Source organism: Dreissena polymorpha, chromosome 1, assembly GCF_020536995.1.
Source record: "Dreissena polymorpha isolate Duluth1 chromosome 1, UMN_Dpol_1.0, whole genome shotgun sequence".
In the NCBI taxonomy this organism is placed as follows: domain Eukaryota; kingdom Metazoa; phylum Mollusca; class Bivalvia; order Myida; family Dreissenidae; genus Dreissena; species Dreissena polymorpha.
This window is the reverse complement of record NC_068355.1, coordinates 95,943,473-95,965,356: the sequence shown is the minus strand read 5'-3', so window position 1 is coordinate 95,965,356 and position 21,884 is coordinate 95,943,473. Positions and strand designations below refer to the sequence as shown.

The 21,884-nt window shown below is 34.4% G+C and overlaps 1 long non-coding RNA gene across 1 annotated transcript; it reads right to left on the bottom strand.

Annotated features, from left to right (window-relative positions):
* Positions 1-333: 333 nt before the first annotated feature.
* On the bottom strand, positions 334-1,696 carry LOC127841474 (uncharacterized). Its single transcript, XR_008031000.1, has 3 exons — positions 1,340-1,696; positions 699-812; positions 334-443 (listed from the first exon to the last, which is right to left on the bottom strand). It is a non-coding gene; the product is annotated as an uncharacterized LOC127841474 (long non-coding RNA).
* Positions 1,697-21,884: the final 20,188 nt, after the last annotated feature.

Sequence of the window (21,884 nt, the reverse complement as noted above, 5' to 3'; positions counted from 1 at the left end):
GTTTTACATTTGTGCTTTTTTCCCAAACATTATTTCTTGCTCTATTTTTGACAAATTTGAATGTGGTGTGCACCTTTAATTTTATATTTTAAAAGAAAAATCATATGCACAGCTTGAGACCTTGAAACACCTACACATATAAATTAATTTAGAAAAATGACAGAATCATATTGTTTTCTATAAAAAAAAATAAAAAAAAAATATTGTGAAAAAACACAAAAAAGCTTGACTTTTTTTAGCTCAAAATGAAAATTCTTTTTGCCCAAAATAACCAAAATATTGTAAAATTAAACATGGACTAAAAGTGAAGGTGTTTGTTTGGCATGTCTAAAGATTGTTGTCTACAGTCTGGTAGTGCTTCGCGCCAAGGACACAATCCCCTAACTGCACATTGAGCTGTTGTCAGATTGGGCGCCGCTGGAACAGGTCTCCTTGACCATTTCCTGAATTACAAACAAATATCCATTATAATTCCTTTGCACAAAATATAATATGTTTCAATAAACAGTCTTTATATTCATGATACTGTTTACTTCAACACTGACTGTTCACTCGAGGTGACATCTTAACTCAGGTGACCCCAAAGTCAGATTGGACTGTACCGAAAATCAAATTTAATTTAACAAGTGTTTGGACATCATACAGCTAGGACTAGTTAGACTGACATGTCTTTAAAAACGCACCATGTGCTTGCTTACCAGTTTGCATTCGTTGTTGTTGTTCTTGGCTGAGTTCTTGTCAGAGCGTGTTGTGTGTACTGTGCTGACCCAGGGTAGACCAGTGACGAGCTCAATGGTGAAAGAGCCAGAATTCTTTATAAAGGAAAAATAATAATTTTATAGTAGTAGAAGTACTAGTAGTAGTCGTAGTAGTAGTAGACGTAGTAGAAGTAGTAGTAGTAGTAGTGGTGGTGGTGGTGGTGGTAGTAGTAGTAGTAGTTTGAATAGAATAGATTTTACACAGATAGTAAAGTATTTGTTTTTATCAATATGACAACAACCATATGAAAAAAAACTTGGTTCAAACAAAAAGTACCAACAACTTATCCCATTGAAAAATAAACATCTAATCTATGTTGTTAATCTTGTGAAATAATGTAAATAGACAAATCTGAAATTTACAGTGGTTTTAAATCACAGAAAAACAGAAATGTTTTAGCAATATATTTAGTCTAAAAGAATTTAAGATCCGAAAGTTTGTTTAAAAAATGAACTGGTTTGATCAATCTATTTATCAAATTGTATTATTGAAGTCTCACAATTAAAAGATTTAAGAGCTTTTAATTCCTAACTGGAATCCCAATTTGAGGAGTATCAGAAATAAGTTATTGTTAACTTACTGAGATAAATGTGAACACAGATGAGTGCTAGGACAGCAACGGCTACTGAGGTGCCCAGTGTCAAGGTGAACGCCAGCACGGTCAACCACGCTTCGTATGGTACGCGTTGGTAGAAGATTTTGAAGTTCGCATCCTTGTATGTTTGCAGTATGTTCAGATCTGCAATCGACATACCAGAGGGATGTAGGCTTGTGTGTGACGCATTTTCACTGGAATGTCGTGATCAAGTGACCCGTAAATTCTGGGAAAACTTAGCTTAATGAACGTGTGTAAAGTGTTCGCCGATACTGGATTTTTGTTAGGAAGAGTCTTGGTTTAAACACAAAATTTCATAAAAGCGTGAGATAATGATCTGGGAAGACACTTTACACAACATGAATTTAGCCAAGTTTTCACAGAACGCGGCTAAAATGTAAAATGTGTTGTTTTATTTTAGATATAAATTGATAATTTATTTTTTCTCTATTAAATCATCAATTTTCGCATACTTGAATTCTTATCAAACACTAGGCAATTTAAAAAGTGGTCAACAAGCACCTCTTGCTATAAAATGAACCACAATATTTTCAATCCCTGGAAGAAACGAATGAATTTGTGAAAAATGTGAAAAATACATTTGAAGGGATATTTGGTTAATATTTATGATATAGAGAAAGTGGAAATATTGAGAAACAAATACAAACAAGAAGTACCAAGAAGTATAAAATAAAAAAGGTTCACAAATCTGAAAAGTAATAAAAGTAGTACCTCGATAGGGCTGCAAAATGTGTCTGTTGGTGTGATCGGTGAAGAAAAAGGTAAACTCAGCGACAGCAAGGCCACTGATTAAGCATAATGCCACAAAAGCTGTTCCTAGAGTTGCCATATACCATCTGGAAAAACAGGTAACACTTCTAGTAAGCTTATCTGTCAGTTTTTAGAATCCTTGTATGAAAACTTATGATGTCATATGGACATGAAAAACAAAACCAAGATGGTGGTCCCAATAACACTCGTGTTATTTCAAAGGGTACATAGGTTGCAGAATAAGTCTGCTATATATTTCCATTTTAATTATGAACATATACATTCAATATGATCCCCAATTTCAAGATAGGTACACGTCCATTATGCAAAAATAATCATGAGAAGACATATTGAGATGTACTGTTATACAGCTAATACTATACATGTTTATTCTGGTCAAAGCTTGATGGTAATTTTGTACCAAGACATACACAATTTGTTAGAGAGGTAACTATTTACCTGTAGTTTCTGCCTCCTATGCAATTATTCACAAAATGGCAGTGATAGTCGAACCTCCAAACACATTTGTTACATACGCGACAGTGCTTAGAATGGGCCTTGCTGAAATATAAATAAATACTATCACTGTCCCAGAAATGAAATGAATGTATTCTTGTACTTAACATTCCTAGTAAACATACAAATTTGATACATGTGATATTTGGCTAACAAATAATAAGACATAGTTTTATAACAGTAAAAAAAAGCATGCTTATATATATACAAACTCAAGAGTATATCCCATTTATAGAGTGCATAAAGTTGTAACTAGCAGCCTTTCCAAAAACAAAAATCAGTTTTTTATTTCTCAAACAGTTATGAAAACACTTTGTACACAAGCAATTTCATTCTATTCATTAAGAATAGTCAAAATTGTATCAACAGGCTGTTTAATATGAAAGCGTTTCTTGTGAGATCTGTAAATGGAATCATTTTGTCTTTTACGTAAAGAATATATTTACAAATTACAAACAATTCAACATGGTATTTAAAAGTGGCAAGCAATCGTAGTGATTTCCATAGATGAATTTTACTTTTAATTTATTATTATAAATGTTCAGACAGCTGCTTTATTCTGAATTCTATCCTATGTTGTAGAGTCAGCTGTTATTTTTCAAATGAATGTAATATTTCTTAATTCATTTTCCCATTTAAACATTTCTTGCTTTTTCATTTTTTAAAAACCTTCTATAGCTAATAAAAAAGGTTATTGATGCAACATATGAATTTTTATTATAAGGAATCATCCAATCAGCATTACACACGAAAAAACTGTTTTGAAGTAAACATTCAACAACAATTGAAAAATGTGTTGAATTGAATATAAATGTAAAATAAATCTTTAAAATAATCACATAGAAATCAACTGGAATGTTACTCAGAAACCCATATTTACAATAATAGTAGGTTTGGCTACAACATCATTGTGCTAATGGCATGTGCACTTGATATTGACACTTTACTTTGAGTAAGTACTTTTAATGCAAAGGATGCTTTTAAAAGAATTGAAATATACCCATTTAAAAGTGGCATTTCATTTATGTCAATTCATTAAGATGTTTTCCAAAACAGATGTTACCATAACACTATATTAATATGGGAGTTACTATTATGATGCCCTAATCATTATTGTCTACAAGTTTACATGTGTAGAAGATAAAACAAAAACAAACTAATAACAACTTACACATTGACTTGGCATATATTACAGTGCTGATTTTCGATTACGTGCTGATGTTTCATCACGTCAAACTTTATCTTAGGTTTCCTTGTGTTGTGTAGGGCCGGCACTAGTGAGGTGAAATAGATGACACCCAAAACCACCAGCACCAGCCAGGTAATTGCCTGGCGGTCAGAAGGCGGGGGCGTCCACCATTTCTACGGCAAGGCTCTATCTCTAACCCTGCTCCTTATTCCGGCATCTGAAGTAGAAATAACCACTGACTCTAACATACGTTTATTTGTGTTTCTTTCATATTTTGATTTGTAATTCCTATTTAATTATATTGTGTGAGTCAGTCAGTTGAGATAAGATGCCTATAACATCCAATGCAGTAACAAGTGTTTCTTAGCCATCAAACAGAATGAATGAAGTTTAAGGATCAAGACAGTATAATTTATGAGTATTGACTTTCCATTCAAATCACATCAAAACATCAAATAGGATACAGATCGATGCTTCATTTATTCTGTCCAAGTACCTGGTCAAGTTTCCAATTCGCTAGAGCTTTTTTATTTTTGTGCTTTCTCATTTATAATGAGCTCTTTTATAATAATTCTTTATGTATGATATGACAATCATATAAACCATTTAAATTATATGCTCAATTATCAAAAACACAGTTAAAAACAACTGAGCATAGTTTATTTGCATAACAGACAGCTCTTTTTCCCTCCATCTTGACAAAACATTGCACAACTAATTGATTTTGCCTCATGAAACTGCCCTTTGGTAAAATATTGAATCACAAAAATACTTTATTATGCATATTTGTATTTGTTTTTACCATAAAACTTTAAATATCAAGAATGACTTGCATTTATCATTTAAACAACTAGTGTGCTCTACTTTGATTTGCTAGCTGACTTATCCTTAAAAAATAAAGTAAATGCAATTCACAGAGTTGCAAAATGATTAGGATTGATTTAAATTTATCTTTTAGAAATATGCTACATGTATCATTTTGTGAATTAAAATAAAATTATGTACATCAGCTTTCAACTAAAAATAAAACTTATTAAAACAGTCTATTTATGGAAATCTATTTATGTGTGCAAGTGCATTATAAATCCACAAGATATCAGTAAATGGAAATTTAAACCTCCATACAAACATGTTTAAAAATGGTTTTATTCATTTTTTTCATAAACTAAAGTATCAATTTCCTTTTCTTCTTCTTCTTCCTTCTTGTACGGACACCATCTGGCGTATCCTCGTACAGGCGCATGGCGGTGTGAGAAAGTTTTTACAGTGAGTTAAAAAATGCTCAACGAAACAAGAGAATATTTTAAAAAAATACTATTTTACAGTGCAGGTTAAAACGCCCATACTATCAGTTACTTGAGGGAGATGGACTGGGCTTCCTCCTTGAAGCTGTTCACTGTTGAGCAGCTTACAATGGTTTGGGGGAGTCTATTCCAAATCCGGATGGTACCTGGGAAGAAAGATTTCTGGTAGCTCTTGGTCCTAGCAAAGAGGACCATATAGCAAGTCCCATGGCCTCGTGCAAAACTTATGGGTATGAGGTATGTGTATGTGGTCGGGACATCCACTAGATTGTGGACAATGCGGTACATCATTACTACCTTCATCTGGGCCCGGCGTGCTTGGATGGACGGCCACTGGAGCTGGTGTAGCATTGATGTTACACTGGTGGTTCTTCTATAGTCATTGTAGACCATTCTTGCTGACCTACGCTAAACCATCTCCAGTTTTCGGATATTGGCGTCCGTGAACGGGTCCCATATGATCACTGCGTACTTAGTGGCCTTACCAGGGTGGTGTAGCAGAGCGCCTTAGTCTTTTGTTGGAAATGATGAAGGTTACGTTGCAAAATTGAGCGGGTTTTATTCGCCTTTTTGGTGACTTCATTTATGTGATGGTTCCAGCTCAGGGATTTATGGATGTTTATTCCAAGATATTTAGCTGAGTCAACTTCCTCTAGTGTGTGACAATGGATGTTATATCGGCCCTTTTCCATAAGTGGATGCGGCGGCTAACTGGTTTGGCTCGTTTGGCAGATACACTCAACACAATGAGCACTATGTCGTGGTCTCCAATTCCTGGGATAGTTGTGCAGATTGTGATCAATGAGGGTCTGTTTGTGAAGAAAAGATCAAGGGTTATCTCCTTTCTAGTTGGTTGTGTGACCATTTGTTGTAGATCACAGGATTTTGCTATGTCGAGGAATAAATTATTAATTCCGGTAGTGTTCTGATTTCCTTCAACGGAATTTGTGGCCCATTTGATATCTGGGAGATTCAGGTCGCCACCGATCCACAATACTGCATTTTTGTATCTGTTCTATATATTTTCAAGCTCACTACAAATGTCTTCACAGAATTTTTGGCTACTGGTGGGTGGTCTGTTAATAGTGCCAATGATAATTGTTTTGTTCTTATATAGGGTGATTTTAGCAAATATGGATTCTGTATCTTATGTCGTTGGAATTTCTTCATAAATTAAGTCATTCTTGATAGCCAGTAGGATGCCACCATATCCGTCATCCCTCAGATCAATTTTAGGGAAAGCGGGTCGCTCATGAGGGGGAAATTTTCGAGGGGTTTCCCTTTTTGGGGGATTATTTTACTTACTCTCACATTATTACATTTGTACATGTTTGCACTATATTCATTTCTTTTTTTCATTTTTTCATAATTAAGTATGTTTGACAAGATTGAATTGAAATAGAATTGAGATATAATAATCATGAGACACATCTTTAAAAAAAAAATCTTAAAAAAATAAATAAAATATAAAAAAATTATATCAGGGGGAATTTTTCCCCCCAAAAGGGGAAAAAAGTATACTTTTCAGGCCGCAGATTTGATAGATTGAGGACCCTGTCCCTGTCTCTACGAATAATGTTTTAGGGAATATTTCTGAGCTATGTATTGAAGGATTCAGCCAGGTTTCTGTTCCCATGATTATTGCAGAGTCAATGATGTGCCGAATTTCTTCTTTTTTGTTCTTCACGCTCTGGAAGTTAACATTCAATATCTTCAGACTGCGGAATGATGGAGTAACTGTTTTCTTTTTGAGGGACGCAACAAGCGACGAGCAAGATATAGGAGGGCCTGGGCGGAGGACGGATGAAGCACCTGAAGACGATAATTCGCTAAAAGAGTTTTCTGATGGAGTTATGAAAGAATCAAAAAGACTGGAAGCAAAGTTAGGCATACCACAGTTGTCACAGTGCCATGATAGATTGCTATAATTGCTGAGTACCTCATATGTGTGGGTAGACAATCGCATACAGTGGGTGTTGTACCACTGTTGACAGTCATCACAGGCCACACCGCGTTGCTTCCAAGTTACAGCTTTTTCACAGATCTTACAGGGATACTTTGGATGACGTGGACCCAGATTCAGCTCAACATCCGAAGAGGTTGCAAGCATCAAAATCGAAATGTATAATAGGGTATGTAGTTTGCCACGTTTGGTGGGGAGTAATGATAGTGTACCAAGCCGTCTCTGGACACTGTCATATAGTTGACAGCCTCTGACTGGTTGTTCACATGTCTGAAGAAGCATGAAGAGCCTGAATAGCTGTTGTCTATGTAAACTGGTGTTGAAAGAGTTGTACAGGAGCTAAGAATTGCCAATAGGGTGGCGACAAAACAGAAAAACTGAGTCCAATCCATTTTACGAGTCGTCCATACGCTCACCGGAAGTTAATCATACATTCAAATTAATTAAACAATATAAGTTTCAACTATTAAAATAATAAAAATTCATTTGTGAATAGCTAATGGGCTAACTAAGCTAATGGGTTAACTTGATTTTCTGCCCTGAATGACACAGTTTCAACAGCAGTGAAACATTGAATGTGAAAGTTTACATAATTACAACAAATTAAAATATTATTTACTTATGTATGATATTTCCCTAGTAACTGACCTATTATAAGAATACTACCTAGCAAAATGGATTTTTTTATTCTTCTGTACAGTATGAAAGGTAGGTCTACTTGTTAAGTCGTGGGTTCTTTTTGAGTCATGGTTATAGAGATCGCATGAAATCATTTGAAAAAATGTTCCCAAATGATATCAATGATTTATAGTCATAAATTTATAAAATATTTTTGATGTAGATCTAACAAGTTAATGAAAACTACCCACCACTCAACAAGCATATAACAGTTGATAGCAAACACTACTGACTTGTGTTAATATTTTGATAGAGCAAAGAAGCCTAATTTCGACATGTCCGTTATTTCGACATGCTTTGACATTTTTTTTTTATCTAATTCAGCCTTGTTAAATACATTTTCTAAACGACTTATCAACACCAACATTCTGTCTGAAAATGAATCTTAAGATCTACATAATTATTAAGATTTTTTAAACATTTGTAGCAACTTTGTCTAAAATATTTTCGCATGGAAAATTCACAATTTATATTGTTTGAGCCTTTGAGGCAAGAAACAGTATTCACATAGTAACTATAGCTACATACTGTAACATAGGCATGATACTGATAGATAATTGTCCATATTTTGAAGCAATAAAGTTAAAACAGTATGAATTCACATGGTATAATATCTCAACACAATGCGGTTAATAAGTCCTACCTTAAAGGATTATGTCGCCACATGATGCACGAGCTTTTAATCTTGAAACTTGAAACTTGCTAATTTGATGAAACGCCTATTTATATAATTATATTCAATGGCGTTGTACAAAACATATATATGTACATAAAATTGATAAAAAATAAGAGGTGTTGATAATATTATGCAGCATTAATTAAATGATTAATGATCTTAAAATGTGTGATATAAATAAGAATGCTGTAAGCAACTTAAGCAATAAAACAATACCGGCTACACTATTAAAACACAGTAAAAGTAAAATATTATGTAATAAATTGATATAACTAGAGTTAAGACAATAATTAAAATGATAATATAAGCAAATATTTGGCAACATAAAGACACTGTTTTTCATTAACTAAAAGGATACGTAAAAGGATATTTCTGCACTCTGTCTGTCGGATCCCACAGCTACCGGTCACCTGTCATACTTAAGGACACTTCTTTTGGGTTTTAACTTTATTTGAACTATCGTGACTACAAGTCACAAATAGACTGACCAAGTGTGACTACAAGACACAACTTGAATGTTAAAATTACAGTGTGACTATAAGACACAACTAGAAGGCCTAAGCATGACTAAAACACAGCTGGTTGATGTAATTCAATCATTGAGCAAAGAAGCCCTAATGATTCTTGGTTACCAGTCACTTGTAAAATAAATATCCTTTTCGAGCAAAGAAGCCCGCAAAATTCTTTAATTGCTTGGTCCTATGAGTCCTAGTGACAAATAAGGCCGTACAACTGAGTCTCGATTTTTTTTTAAATCACAGGTATTCAAATTAAAATAGGTTGTAAGGTTGTAAAAGTCTCTGAAGAGAAATGTTTTCAGATTCCTTTTGAAAATGTTTATTGATGCGGAAGTCCGGATGCTTGATGGAAGGTCATTCCACAGTTTCGGACCAACAACTCCGAAACTCCTGTCAATGAAAGTTTTTCTCTTTGTGCGTTTCACATCATAACATCCGTCATACGAGACGGTAGATCGTAGGTTACGTGCTGGTACTTTTTCTTTTAAAAGTTCTGTAAGGTATTTTGGCGCGTTACCAACAGAACAATTATACATGAAGTTCAGTAATTTAAATGTTATCCTAGCCTTTACTGGTAGCCAGTGTAGTTCATACAAGGCATCTTTTGAACTGTCATATTTCTGTCGGCCGAGTACCAATTTGGCACACATGTTTTGGATACGTTGCATTTTGTTTATTTCGCATTGAGCTGTTCCATACAAGATGAGATTACAATAATCTAGATGGGATATTACCAAAGACAAAACGAGTATTTCTGTTGCTTCTTTTGTTGGGTATTTCCTTATGTTTTTGATTTTAAGGTAGTTGTACATGGCTGTACGGCACTTAATTTTCATGTGTTTAGTGTTTCGTCTAAATATGCACCCAAATACCGTATGCATTTTTCTGCTTTAACAGTGTCACCAGCAATATCTATTTCTTTAGATTGACATTTATTTAATTGGGGTCTACTACCGAACATGATGAATTCCGTTTTTGATGCGTTCATTTTCAGTTTATTCTCGTTCATCCAGAAACCTACATCTTCTTCTGTTGAAAAAGAACTGCCATTCAAGAACTTGAAAGTTGTGCACTCGTTATTAACAACTGGAGCTTTGAATCTTTTTCAGCGCACATTCAATCAAAATTTTAGATAAAACACACTTAAACTGACAATGCGTCTGCTACGTAGCAAGCACGGGAAAATTCACTGAATCCTGGGAGATAATAGTTCCGTATCATTCCGCCGCTTAACCAACTCTTGCACACACTTATAAATAACGCATATTTCTCTTCGCTTTATCATCGTTTGTCTTTCCTAAAAAAGAACCATGATATTATTTTAAGAATACAACCCATGTATGCTTTATCCTTTGCACTATTTTAATGCGTTATTCAATGGCAATGGAAATTAACATGCATCTACCACACAGTCAGAATCACCTCCCCTGATTATATGTGTGCAGGCGACGGCACACACGTTTCAACTGCTCCACATTTTCTGAAACATAAAAGATAAGTGTATTTTGCATTGATTGCGATAAGAACACGGGGTGGAATTAATACGATTATTAATATTGTTTACTATTCTGGCAAAATTCTAGAGAAAAATCCGATGTCCTAACCTCAAGGACTTTACAAAGGTTGGTTCATGTGATGTTGATAATAAACAAGTCACTTATTTTTACGATATTATTATATTTTTTTACAGTAAATCCATTTTTTAGTCGTTTATTTTAATAACTATGCTCGGCTTCAAGACATATCGTAACCGCTGCTGAAAAGAAGGCGTTGATTCCGTTAATTTTAAAATGTTGTGGTTGCGAGCACATGTTGCGGTCGCAAAATATTGTTGTGGTGCTGATGTGAAGTAACTAAAAATAAGAACAAACGTAAAGGCAGTAATGTAACATAAGATCAAAGGTTAGTAATATTTTATTTACATGTCTAAGAAAAAAACATGATTATGGTTTGAGATTTAAAACAGTTTAATGTGTTCGTATATATTGCAAATGGAATAAAATAAAACTATAGCTTGACTTTTTTTACACAGTTTTACATGCACGCTGACATTTGTGTCTAAAATTTAGCAAATGCTTAATCATGTTGGATAACTTTTACTCGATTGGAATTTACTTTTTGAAATTGCCCATAATCTAATCGTGTAAGAAATGTATGGCTTTTTAAATGCAATCGCACACAAACAAATCAACATTATTTAAACGATTTAACATAGTTCCTTTGTTAAAAGTATTTAAAGTTGCATGGTCCTTGTAAGACAATTGTGGTTTGTTTGAACTGTTAAATCCTATATTTTGTGACTGTTCTGCCGCCAGAAAAACATTTACGAAACTGACGTTTTGACGATTTTGACTTGCAAATCCATGTCTCCTTTGTGGACAGTTTTCATATGCTTTCCCTGAATCGATCGCCATTCAAAATATTTGCCACAGAGCTCACAAACGAATTTGTGATTGGTGTGTTTCACTCTCATATGGTTAAGTGCATAAGGGCCGGAATTTCTTGTTGCACTTTTCACATATGACTTCTGGTTTTTGTCTGCCACACACAGCCACGTGTCGTTCAATACTTCGTTTGTACGCATACTCCTTGCAACAATTTTCACACTTGTATATGTTCATTAATGTCTCGCCTGCAAGCGAATTGTTTGTTGCGTACCAAACACTTATGGGGCTTTTTGTTCAAGTGTACGACGCGTTGTTGTCGTTTAATGTTAAAAACTGTGCTATTTTTTACCGCAGAGAAGACAAAGCGAGTTGCGAGTTTATTTTATGCCGTCATTATAAGATCTATCCTTAACAGCATTTGTTTCAAAGGATGATTCTTAAATGTCCGCTACGCTTTCAAAGAATTTGGGCACCATATATATATATATTTTGTTTTCTTCACTGGCATCATTTATTAATAAAATATTTGATCGTTCAAATGAATTAAATGCTAATTCTTTTTAAGATTTGACAACATATTAATTGTTTGTATGCCTTATGGGTTTTGAAATAATATCACTTATTTTGGGGATTGGTGATACTATTCTTCTACGTTTCAATGCAGGAGAAAATATTAGCTATTTGGACATTATCGTTTTCCACCAGCCTTTTTAACAAGCGTTCTGGTATTTAACGACCGATTTAAAGATGTGTTTTTTTCCATGGACTTTTATAATGTAAGAAATCCGTTTGATACTTGATAGGAAAAATCCTTTCTATCGTCTTCCCTTGAACATTCCCATCTGCAATAACAAAATAAAAAATAAAAATAATGTTTACTATGAGTGGTCGTAACGCGAGGTTTCGACAACAAAATTGTATTGTTTCAGTTTTTTAAATAAAACATAACCAACCTTTGATCTTATGTTACATTACGTCCCTTACGTTTGTTCTTATATAAGTTACTTCACCTCAGCACCAGAACAATATATTGCGACCACAACATGTGCTTGCGACCACAACATTTTCAAAACATCGGGTACAATGCCTTCTTTTCAGCAGAGGTTACGATATTTTTTTGTAGCCGAGCATAGCTATAAAAAAAAATTAAAAAAAATAGGATTTTCTGTACAAAAATAAAATAATATCGTATAAATATGCGACTTGTTCATTGTCAACATCACATGAACAAACCTAGTTAATTCCTTGAGTATAGGATATCAGATTTTGTTCAAGAATTTTGCCAGAATAGTAAACAATATTAATATTCGTATCGAATAGCATTCCCCGATTTTTAAATTAAGGTCTGTATGTCTTTGGAAAAGGTAAACAAAAATCGTACTCACCGTTTGCATTTTTTGAAATTGCCACCACAACGAAAGCTGCATTGCGACATTTTACGCAAAAAACACGAGCGTTGTGGTCGCAATGATTCCAACCCGTTTCAGTCTTAAAGACTGCATTATCACTGTCAACTGGGTCATGCGAGTTGTGTATCGTATTATTTCTTAAAAGTTGAACAAGCATTTGTAAAAATATTGCAAGACATATACATTTCCAGAAAGGAAATTTATTTCTGCGTTGAATAAGACCAAGATCGTGAAAATCGCTGCACAATTGATGAAGATATGGCTGTTCAAAGCGATGCACCCAGTTTTGGGCTGATTTTGAGTTGCATACCTTGTTATATATATATTTGATAGTGAATTTTTTTTTTTCAGAAAAGTTAATTTTTCGTTATAATATGATTATTTATCATTCAAAATGATGTTTTCACTAATTAATATCATAGCCACACGCTAACCACCTGTGGTTTCGTACATCAATATTATGCCAGAAAATCCATGTAAGCATCTTACTTTTTTACTGAGAAAATCATGGCAAACACACAGTAACTAATCTTTTCCAATTTAAATGTATAATCCTGTACAAACTTTAAAGGCTACAGTAATATTCAAAAATCAAAGTACTGACAGTACTGGTGTGACGATGCTTTTGAGAGGATGGATATAAAAGCATCAAGTTAAGTTTATCTACATCACCACAATCACCACAATTGTGTATGTTGGTACGAATAAAAAAAATTGTTAAAAAAAATTTGGGTATGAAAACAAATTTGGGTACGAAAAAATATTTGGGTACGAAAAAATATTTGGGTACAAAAAAATTTGGACCGAAAAAAATTTGGGCACGAACAAAAAATTGGGGATAAAAAAAAAATTGGGTACGAAAAAAAAATTGGGTACGAAAAATTTTAGGTACGGAAAAACAATTGGGGGAACGGGAAAGTAGTACCTGTGGGGAACTTGACCCACACTCGCACATTTTCGGCCCTTTCCGTCAAACATCAGATAAGTTCCTCGAAGGCAATAGTATGAATACACATTTCGGAAGCGGTAATGCGGTCCTACCTACGCGCGTCAAAATGTAAGCGAAATATGTACACAAGTCTGTCAGGAATGATTGAATTAACGAAGACAATCGTGTATTGATGTAAGTTTTTTGAAGAAATGTGCAGAAAATATATTAAACAAGAGCTGTGTTTGTGAAACACAATGCCCCCTGCTGCGCAGCTTTGAGGCCATATATTTTACCTTTGACCTTGAAGGATGACCTTGACATTTCACCACTCAAAATGTGCAGCTCCATGACATACACATGCATGCCGAATATGGAGTTGCTATCTTCAATATTGCAAAATTTGACCTTAGACCTTGACCTTGAAGGATGACCTTGACCTTTCACCAATCAATATGTGCAGCTCTATGAGATACGCATGCACGCCAATATTGAAATAGTTATGGCCAATGTTAAAGTTTTCGGACAGACAAACAGACGCTTTATATTTGACATTTGACCTTGAAGGATGACCTTCACCTATCACAACTGAAAATGTGCAGCTCCATGAGAGGCACATGTATGCCAAATATCAAGTTGCTATGTTCAATATTAAAAAAGTTATGGCCATTAAAGTTTTCGGACGGACGGACAGACTGACACACTGACTGACTGACTGACTGACAGTTGAACTGATATAGGCTACCCTACCGGGGGCATAAAAAGCAATGTCGATATTTTTCTCAGCCACATAATTGTTAATAGTTTAATATCACAAAATGAAAGTGAAAGTAGAACTGTCAAAAATGACAACCTGTCAACGTGTTGTTTTTGCTGGCACGAGAGGGCGATTACACTTAATGTGTTCACATTTTGACCATAGGCTTTGTCAATGACCTTTATAGTATGGGTAGCTTTGATATCATTTATTGCTATCATGTAACTGCATGATTGTGTATATGTTTACAATACACAAAGCATAAATAATGATATAAATATACTGATTGAGCTTATAATAATCTGAGAACTATAGCCAGGTCAATTAAGGACTTAAAATACAATTTTGTGTCCTGATTTCATGAAGAAATTACCATGCATGTCCTAGATTTCAAATTCAAGGCCCTGGTGTGACACATTGGTAGCATTACCGTTAAACTGTTACCAGGCTTATGAATTTAGTTTTATTGAACTATCTAACGAAATCTAAATCAGGCACTGATTTTTCTTGTTTTAATACAGTCATAGATCAGTTGTGGCCTCTAAGTAATTACCAATTTTTGCTTACTTGTCACACCCTTAAAACTTTCCACACGTCTATAATAGCAAATCTGGATTTAGGTGATCTTCAATGGTACATTTAAACTTTAGCTCTGTTACAAGAGTGCTGGTAAAGTCCAGTCACATATTAAAAACTAGGCCATGTCAAAATCAAAGTGTCAAAGACAAATGAAAGATGCATTCTTTAATTATTGTCCAGTTGTTTACTACTGCTGTAAGTTTTTATATAATATAACTGATGAACATCATGTGAGAGAAAATTCACATTATCATTGTATATTAGGTTTAGCAGCCTTTTAGATAACAAAGTATGCTAGTTTTCAATGTCGCTTCTGGGGATCAAACCCGTAGGGATTTTAGGAAGATTCTGAAATTTTCGATCCCTCGAGAGCAACTAAACCAAAAATTAAGTCAAATATTGCCGACTCGGTTTTTTGAGTCGGTTCATGAGGGATAATGGAGCTCGATTGGTCATTGTCGGCTCTGGTACTACTTACATGTACCCCGGGTACTCTTAAGTATACTTACATGTACCCTGGGTACTCTAAGTATACTTACATGTACCCCAGGTACGGTAAATAAACGTAATTGTACTCGGTCCATATTAGACTGTACCCGAGTTGTATTCGCGCCCAAAATCCGATGTCGTAAAACGCGCAACCGATTATCTTAAACACACTTCTCTTAAAAAAACACTGCATCAACATGCTTTTTGAGTATGTGTTCCGATAATATAGAGGCCATTCTACAGAAAATTGACATAAATGTGCAGGGCTTAACACTAAGGCACGTCCGAACGACATTCACTGGCTGTACCTTGGTCCGGGCTAGCCAATGTCCCAGCAACATGCCCGACCGGTCGTGTGTATTTTGGGCGGGATTATATGTTCTATATCAATAAACTGCGTTTAAAATAAGCTTTTCAAAGATGCAAAAATCTTGATACAGTACGATCAGATGACAATTAAATCCCAGAGTGAGTTCGGAGACAACGAAGGATCGTATCTCGAAATAGATTCGGACCCCCCTGATTGCAATCAAAAAGAGGCCGACCATTCAGAAAATCCCCGGCGGTTTTCCTGGTAAAACACGTCAGTACCTATTTTTAAACGGAATGCCGCAAGACACGGTTTTTGATTGGTTTCCTCGAAGTGACGTGTTTTCTCAATGAAAATACGTTTGAAACTAAAAGCCGGGATCGCCCAGGATCATCCGGAATGATGAAGGTATAAAACTCGACATTAACACAAAGTAACTATAAAATTAATAGTTATTTATCAATTTTAAATAATTTTAATTTGTTGTCATTATGGAAAAGTTATTCCATCCTTTAGACGATTAATAAATCCATTTAGAGGAAGATAGAGACTTTATTTAGATTAGAAGTGTTTTGACAATATTTTTTACGCAATTCAATTAGCAAAACTAATATTAATGGTCGATCCCGGCTTTTAGTAGAGAGTTAACCCTGTACAATTGTTACAACTACCGTAACACGTTATTTATTTTGCTAAGATTCACTTACCATTTCTTTTAAGACGGTAACCCGGCAATCTATGTAAAAAAGGTTTTAACGTTTATGTCGTTGTTTAAGTTTGGCTTTACGGGTGGGCATGGGGGTTCCTCGGATACAAAAAGAAAACGGAAGGAGGAAAGTAAGAGAAAGTGTGAGAAAATAAAAAAACAAGAAAATTTCTCCAGAAATGGCGTGAAGAATACAAATAGTTGTCTTAAATAGATGAATATTGAATTCAATAGCATTATATAGTAAGGCAAGCTAATAAGAATGATTTAATCATAATTGCGCATCTCCAAGCACAAGAAAATACAAGTTGAATGATAAATATAAAGGTTTTTATAATACTTGAGTCAGGGCACATGAAAGATTGGTCAGGGCTAGTAGGTTCTGCATTTACTAGCACGAACGGGCTAGTTGAAAAAAAGTTAGTGTTAAGCCCTGATGTGTATATATAATTATTACAAAAAAATAGTCGACAACAACTGATTTAGGGTTAAATTTCCCGGGTACATTTTAGTATATTTACCGTACCCGGGATACATGTAAGTATACTTAAGAGTACCCGGGGTACATGTACGTAGTACCCGAGCTGACAATGAACAACCGAGCGATACTGGAAGGTGCAACATCTCTCACGCCCACTAGCATCGCCTTCAGCAGTATTCAATTCTCAACAGGAAAGTGCTGGAGTCATTGATCCCGAGGGACAAGAAAAACAATTGATTAATGTTCGAAATAAATAATTTGATTAATGACAATTCTATTATTTGTGCCAGGTCACAGGAAAAGCGCAGTCAAATCAGTATCCAATTAAATTATTTGTTATTGTCAGAAAAACGCCTTTAAGCAAACAGCTTTCAAGCGACTGCAGGCTGATCTAGATCCAAACTGGCCACAATCGCTTAATGTTTCTTTTACTGTGACACAGTTCATTTAACTTTAAAATAATAAAACGTACTAACACTAAGAAAGAGTACTAACCAGTAAAGAGTTTGAAATCAATGTTGAATCTCAGGACAGCTTGGTGATCTGCAAATCCCCGATGAAATGTTGATATCGGGTATCATAGTCATTCAATAAGTCGCAAAATGCTCGAATACAATTTATAAAGCACAATGTGACTTATATTGATAACTAAAAATACCAGTAATCAGTATGCCAGTTTTGCCGTGTCAAGCTGTTACGATCCAGAAATTCCTTCATTCACATCGAGTATATATCCTTCGAATTCCAACTATTGTTTTCATAAGCGGAGGTTTAGTGAATAAATAATTCATATATCCTAAATGACAGCTTCTAAATAGCGAAACAAGCCAATGTATGCAGTAAGAAAGTTTTGAATCGAGACTCTCATTAAGGCGGCCATTGTTGAATGTTGTAACACGAATGATAACTCTGCTAGGAGAATGTTATCAATGCTCCTACGCAGTGGCGTATGCAAAAGGGAAGTAACTGAAAAATCGAGTTATCACAATCGGACTGGCTCGGTCTTTTACATAGGCCGCCATTGTGAAATTTTTTAGGGTTATTATAAAACCTTGGACGATGCTGTTCGCATCGTCAAAAAACATGCAAGTATTTATACATGTGTTTGAGAACTACATCAACACAAGCTTTTGCATTTCCAAAGTTCTTAACATTGGTTTATTCTAATTTCAAAACAATGCTGAACTTAGGGTACAAAACTATGTGTACGATTGGTTTAAGTTCTGTATGAGAATTAATTTATAAGCTCGGCTGTTTTCGAAGAAAACCCGAGGTATTGTCGTAGCCAGCTTGTCCGCCGTCCGCGTCGTTCTAAAACCTTAAAATTGGCTCTAAAATCAAAGTGCTTCCACCTACAACTTTGAAACTTCATATGTAGCTGCACCTTGATGAGTTCTACACGCCACACCCATTTTTGGGTCACTAGGTGAAAGGTCAAGGTCACTGTGACCTCTAATAGATATAACAAATCTTCTTACAATCTTTCATTTATTAAAAACTGCACCCGATGCCGAGCGTAGGTACCCGCATAGGTGCTCTTGTTATATTTTGATTTAGTAACAAATAAACCATGCTCTGTGCTAAGATAATGCCAAAGTTTTTTCTCTCATACCCACTATTTTTGCGTTCGAAATTGCTTATTACTGAACAGCTGGCAAATGGAACCCAAACGGTTTTTGGCATTAACCTTGTAACTCTATATCGAAATCACGTAGATAGTTTACGCTTATTAGAAAACAATATGTTGTATATGATAAATCTGAACGACTTCGTACAACTTCTTCATCAAGCAACGTTGAACTTGCATTAAATTACAAAGTAGTTATATTTTATTAACATTTCATGCATTATCTATTTGCAATTTCGTCTTTTTTGTTTAATAAAAAAAACCTCTTACTAAACTAGTATGTGTTGTTTGTTATGCAATGTATTTACCAAAGGATTTCTCCACATTGCCAACACTGTTGAACTATAAACAGTGTTGGATTTACATTCGACTGTGCTTAGCTTTAGCAATAATTACTCACCTGTGTTTATCATTAACGGCATAAATTAATATCTGAACGTATGGCTCTAGTTGATAAGTATTTTCGAGCTTTTCAGTTTTAAACATTAATGACACGAATTCTTACTCGTACCGTCTTGCTCGTTTGGAAAAAAAAATCTTCGATTTATTCTGTGAGATTATCAAAATCGCTTGTAAATCGAGATGTGTCAAGACATTTAGATACATAGATACACTTCTATTCGAACTTAACACATCCATATTTATACCAATTATGTACTATAAAAACACAAGTACGCAAAATATGCCTGTCCTTGACAAAATGATAATAAAATTGTGCAATAATAAAATCACAATCACTGGATGTATATATAAATATATAGAGGCGAGTAGGATCACATAGTCGGCGCTAAGTACGTCCGTCAAACTAATAATGTTGATATACTTTAATTAGTGTAACACATGAACTTTGTCAAATACACGTTTGACAAATCATTCAATTCATTATGGGTGATAAGTTGGTTCCTTTTTCCTAGTTCCTTATTTCTTATTCTAATAAGGAATAAGGAACTGTTCCTTATTCCTTATTCACGCGTAACATATTTGTTATAGGATTTTAAAGAACGAAAATGCAAACATTACTGAAGTAAATCAAAACAAAATAACTGGAATACATTTACTTTATGTATTACGTTACATATTCAATTTTCTTCGTCGTGCTTGCATAGGATTTCTTGTTTAAAGCGAACCGATATTTTCTAATTCGAATACTAACTTTACATCAACAAAACCTAAAGCATATATTATTATTGTACATGTATGTGATACAAAAAATCAATCTTGTACATTTAAACATGTTAAAAACATAAACTGTTTTTATTTATAATCAAGTTGCTTATTTGAGGCTAAATAAGGAAAAAGGAACCAGTTCCTTATTCCTTATTCAAGTCGAATAAGGAACTGGCATTTTCATACTAAACAAACTATTAAAATGAACCAAAGAGACCAATAAATCAATAAAAATAATTGTAAATTCAGGTTGGGTATCAAAATCATTAATTGCAGTACATATCTACTATGTTTCATTTATTGATAAATTAGTTCCTTATTCGGATTGAAAAAGGAATAAGGAACTGATTCCTTATTCCTTATTCAGATCGAATAAGGAACTGGCATTTTCATACTTAACAAACTATTAAAATGAACCAAAGAGACCAATAAATCAATGATAGCATTGTTAATGAAGGTTGGTTATAAAAAACATTTATTGCAGCACATCTCTATTAAGTTTCATTTAATGATAGCCTAGTTCCTTATTCGGATTGTATTCAAATCATCGAATCAGGAACTGGCGTTTTCATACTAAATACGATATTAAAATGAACCAAAGAGACCAATTAATAAATGAAAATCATTGTAAATTTAGATTTGGTATCAAAAACATTAATTGCAGTACATCTCTACAATGTTTCATTTAATCATAACCTAGTTCCTTATTCGTATTTAACGTAGGCATTCTAGATCGAGCAAATGCGCTTTCGGAGATAGAAAATCTATTGAAATAAAACCACCCAATTACAGCTGTGTAAGTTTTGGTTTTTAATTGAAACAATATATATCTTTAAAAAAAAGATATACGGCATTGATTGTGGTTTGAGTTTGTGAAAGGTAAAGAGTTCAAAAAATGAGATCAAGGATAGCGAATGTCTTTTTCTGTGCAGTTCTTAGCTGCATCACACGCAGTACGGGATGTTACACTGAGTTTTCGCGGCTTATTTTACATAATTACATATTGCTGGTCATATACCTATAGAAACAAAACAGAAACCAAAAGAATAATGGAAGTGAAATTTAAACATATGAGTCAACCGGCCACACGCTAAGTATCCGTACATATTTTAAATATTTATACGCGCGTTCTTCGAACAAACCTGTTTTAGTGGTTTGTCGGGCATTGCTATTTGATTCGATTATTAACAGAGTCAAGAATCATCGCGCTCATGCTTAATACATTTGGCAATATGGTGGAATAATTCTTGTTAAATTAATTAAAAATATTATTTATCATGGTATTGTTGAAAACACATAAAGAATCTATTATTGACATACCATAATTTTATCGCTGAATATCTTCACTTAACATCTTTTATGGTCTAAAGAAAATCTCAGTTCACCTAGTTCACGGATAGCGTCTATATTATATAACGAACTGGCCACCAACTCAGGTCAGCACATAAGCGTCTTCGAAGACGCAGCGATGACCTGTAAATAAAGCCTGATACCTCGCGGGTTGAAATGCAATGCATTAAAGTGAGGCCGCGCTTCCACTGCTCTTTATACTTTTACATGTTAACATGTTGATAGGAATATGAAAGTCAGTACTAAAATGAGAACATAGCCTTTAAGTAAAAACGCTGTTGCCTCTGAAAATAAAAGGTGGACGCACAAACTGTATTGATGTCGAAATTGAGTGTAAAATTGTTTCATTAGAGATAAAATTGTTTCATGCTGAACACGCAGTAAAACAGTGTTACAAAGACGCGGACATGTTTCCAATGTTCTGATGGTATGCTCAAATCAGCCTATGGGATAACTGAAGTGTATTCATTCTGAACTAGCCGCGGGAAATTTTATTTGAATTTTATTGGACAGTTACAAAGGTCAGGTAAGGTGAAAAGCTGGCGTATACAGCTAACGCCGAAAAAACAACAACAGCAACACAGAAATACAGAGGAATTTGTATAAAACTTTCCAGTCTAATAGAGGCACCGTGGCCATTGCTTCCGGTTCAGTATCGCTTTATTGTGACATCATTGAACGCGCATTCGCACTTAAAATATATCAGAAGAAAACACACTTTTACA